This window comes from Pteropus medius, unplaced genomic scaffold, assembly GCF_902729225.1.
Source record: "Pteropus medius unplaced genomic scaffold, Ma_sr-lr_union100, whole genome shotgun sequence".
NCBI classification, from domain to species: domain Eukaryota; kingdom Metazoa; phylum Chordata; class Mammalia; order Chiroptera; family Pteropodidae; genus Pteropus; species Pteropus medius.
The window spans coordinates 25,467,816-25,472,404 of record NW_024346667.1 but is presented as its reverse complement, the minus strand read 5'-3'; positions in this window follow the sequence as shown (position 1 = coordinate 25,472,404).

Sequence of the window (4,589 nt, the reverse complement as noted above, 5' to 3'; positions counted from 1 at the left end):
GGTCTCTCTTTTGTGTCTCTTCAGTTTCATTTTCTTCCTCCTCTTTTTCTTTCCTTGTGTGTGTGTGTGTGTGTGTGTGCGCACACGCGCACGCGTGTTTGTGTGGTTTCATATCTCCCCCCCTATGATGTTCCCACAGCATCCTGTATCTGCTTGCTAATAAAACATTTTCTATAGTGGTATAACCGTTGATGGCCCAATCTCCCTCCTTTATTTCTTGAAGCCTCTTGAAGGCAGGGACTGTTTTAAATATCTCTGTGTCCTCAGTGCATTTAGCACAGTGCCAAGAACTTAGAAGTTTAAAACAAAATATTTCTAAAACAAATGAATTAACAATGACCCAATTTCCTTCATTCTCATTTATAATCATATTGACTTACATCCTGAAATTTTCTTGGCTTCCTCCTCATAAGTCCATCTTTACCAAGAAGGTGTTTTTTATTATGTTATTTTCCCTTCTAAACTAAGCAAAAAGGACTTGTAGATTTTATAAACTTACATGATTAGTCTTGTGAGTCAAACAAGTATCAGAATTTTTTACATTGAATGTTAATATGAATTCAAATTATAGCCTAAAAATGCCTTTTAGTTTACTGAATAAGAAAAATATTCTCAAACCAACTTTTAATGTATATTGAAAATATCATCATCTTTTCTTACCCAAACCTGGAAATTTAAACTACTTGCTGTATTTCTGTTTGGGTGGACTATGGGAAATTTTGTCTTTCTCTACTTAGGTGTTATGGAAACAAATTGCTCCTTGAGAACAGCCTTAATAGGTAGGTTCTTCTTTGTCAGCACTTTTGCTAAGATGGCTATTTCTAGGATTTTCATTCAGCTGTGCAGGCTGCTGATTCCTTAACTTTACAGAAATAATGAATTGGATATCAAATTCTTCTCTTTTATCCAAAAATGTTGATGAACTAATAGTAAAGTCTGGGGTCAGCACAGATCCAGTATCATTCAAGAAGAAATAAATGTCCATGTTAAATACAAACTATGGAACCATTGGGTTTTCTTAAATCCAAGAACAACATAAATTTTTGGCTTAATATAAGAGCATAGTTATGGTGTAGCTTATATAAATTTAGAATAAAATGATAATAGCCAGGATTTTTAAACAGTATGTGCTAAGTACTATGTCAAGTACTTAAGTACCTGTAAGGATGTGTAACTAATATGACCACTTTACATAAGAGGAAACTGAAGCTCAAGTTGAAAAATTTGAGCTACACACTGAGTAACAAGTAGAGCAGAAATCAAACCCAGGTCTGTCCAGTGCCAATAAACTAATCAATGAGCTGAACTTGAGATAGAGTTTTAGAAAATAATTTTTTTCTTTCTTTACAAGTTACATTATTAGGATATAACATATACTATTCACCTTCTTTCTGATTTTAGCTGCTGCAAGAAATGGAGTGAAGTATAAAAGTTGAGAGAAAATGCCCATTATTATTTTTTTCCATAATTTCATTTCGAATTAGAGAAGTATACTTAAAAATAAAATGTGACTATTCACATTAACTTTATTTATTTACTGTTAACTGGATATTCTCTTCCCCTCTTCTATTCCACCAATTTCCAAGGAAATATAAATGCATATTGTATTATAACTTCAAAATTTGACACTCAAATAAATGGATATTTTCCCAATGAAAGTATTTCCCCACCCACAGTAAAAGTGCTGGAAAGAGGCAGATTTGAGCTGAGGTTTTAGGGTTAACTCAAACCTGATTCCCTCGCTGCAATTCATTGAGTTTATGGACATTGTTCAGTCTTTCATCACAGCCAGGATTGCTTTTCTCAGCAATTTAGGATTGTGCTGGAGAATGCATTTTTTAGTAAGATGTGAATTCTTTCACAGTCTTCATATTTTCTTCATCTGCTGATCCCTGTGGTCCATTAAACAACATGTGTTAGACTTAACAGCCTGAGCCCATGAAATTGAGAACATAGTTTTTTAGGGCAAGTCAATAAGACTTCTTAAATTTTTTTACTCAGTGATTTCTTTTTTAATATATTTGTGCGTGTGTGTGCACATGCCGCACATTATATAGGTATATATATAATATGTATTATATATATATACGTATATATATAATTTTACAATGGGTTTATGTTTATTGATATTCATTTTCTGATTTTTTAATGAAAACTTACCTATATAACAGTTATCACAATTTGCCCTACAAAATACTATTTCTTTCCTCATTTCATAGAAAAGGAAACTAAAGCATAAAGAGGTACTTTGTCTATCACTCAGCTAGTAAATGACACCCAGGATTGAAATCCAGACAATTTGGTTCCTGACCATAAGTCTTTAACACACTGAAAACCTTTCCCACATGCCAGACTCTGCCTGAATTCCCCAAGCTCTGCCTCTCCAGTCTTTCTGTTATTGGATCTATCTTCACTCTATCTGCACTCTAGGCCTGCCCCAACTCTACCTAACCTCAGAAAGATCAAAAGTAGATATTTTTCAAAGCCGTTCTCTAAAGTCTAACACGAACTCCTCATCACGGTGGTTTAGGCACAGCTGCAGTATTGAGACACAGATCTGTTCCACCCAAGGATTATCAGTGCAAATCTATTTTCCCTTTTTCCAGGTCTTTATCCCCTCTGCCTTCCTGGTTTATACAATCCCTAGTCTTTCTAGATTCCCAGCCAATGCCTGAGTCAACTTTTAGGATCTTTTTCCCAATAAAACGGTAGAGTTTTAAACCTGACTAAACCAATTTCTGCTTGGAGCCTAAAGCATTACCCTGCATAGTCTCCTGGTCTAGCCCACAGGCTGAAGAATTGCCCTCTGCATAGTCTTTGAACAAGGACTGCTGCCTGCCTGACTTCTACATCCTGAATCCTGCTCGGGAGAAAACACAAAGCACCCTCAATTAAATTCACTAAAAGTGAACATTATTTCATTCAAGCCAAAGAATATACTGTACAAATTTTATTGACAGAATTACACAACTGCCCCTTCACCTATGTTATAGACTGTTTTTTTTTTTTGACGTATTTTAAAAAGCAATTATATTTTATTACAAGATTACCTTTGTCAAAAATATCCTTGCCTAAGGTGTTGTTTGTTCTGACATTAGAAATGAAAACTGTGACAGAAATCATTTGGATTTCTGGCCAGTTTTTTCTCTTATTTTTTTTTTTTATTTTTTATTTTTGAGATATGACTGACATACCATAAAATTCACCTTTAAAAGTGTTTCTCAGTGGTTTTTAGTATATTCACAGAGTTACATGATCATTATTACTCTATAATTCCAGAGCATATTCATCACTCCAAAAAGAAACCCCAACTTCTGGTTCCAGTCTGGCAAGTAAGGAGCTTGGAAGTTGTCACCCGCCCTAACAAGTAAAAGGCTGAGTAAACTGGAAACCCAATAACTCTTCTTAAATCTATCAGAGAAGTAAGGTCACAGAACAAACTGCTGCTCCCCAAGGTGGAGAGGTAGACACAGAGAATCACAATTTTGTGTAGCAGAAATTGCTAAGCTGAAAACTCCATAGGAACAAGTGTTGGTATAAAAAAACTTGAATTATGATTGATGAATTGGTGGAAGTTTAGCGTGGACAAGTCTTAGAGTCAAAAACTCCAAGGGGACCCAGTCACAGGGAGGCCCCTGTATGTTCTACCTCTGGGAACTTGAACAAGTTTTCAGTTTATTGACCAAATTTTAACAAAATATCAAAGAAACTTTAAATATAAAGATCCACATAGTTTAAAAATAAGGAGATTGTAACAAAAAATCCAACTCAAAAATGGGCAAAGGATGTAAATAGACATTTTTCAAAAGAATACATTCAAATGGCTAACTGGTACATTTGAAAAGGTGTTCAACATTCTTAATCATTAGGAAAATGCAAATTAAAACCATGATGAGATATCACCTCATTAGGATGTCTATTATCAAAAAGGCAAGAGGTAAGTGTTGGTAAAGAAGAGGAGAAAAGAACCCTTGTTCACTGTGGTGAGAATGTAAAGTAGTACGGAGCATTTCTTTCCTCAAGAAATAAAAATAGAACTAGCATATAAACCAGCAATCCCATTTCTGGGTATATATCCAAAGAAATGAAATCAGTATCTCAGAGAGATATCTGCACTCCAATGTTCATCACAGCATTATTCACAATAGTCAAAGTACGGAAACAATCTAAGTTTCCATCAGTGGAATAATGCATAAAAAAGATGTGCTCTGTGTGTGTGTGTGTGTGTATGTGTGTAAAATGGAATATTATTCAGCCTTAAAATAGAAGGAATCTGTCATTTGTGACAATATGGTTGAAACTGGACGGCATTATATGCTAAGACAAATTCTTCATGGTATCATAGAAATAGGATAGAAAAGTGATTGCGAGGGCTGGGGATTAGGGAAAAGGATAGGCTGGTAAAAAAGTATAAACTTTCAGTTATAAGATAAATTAAGTCTGAAGATCTAATTTATAACATGATGACTACAGTTAGTAATGTTGTATTGTACCATTAAGATTTACTAAGGAAGGAGAACAAAAATGTTCTGACAAAAAAGGAAAGGTAAATATGTGAGATGATGCGTATGTTAATTAATTTGATGGGG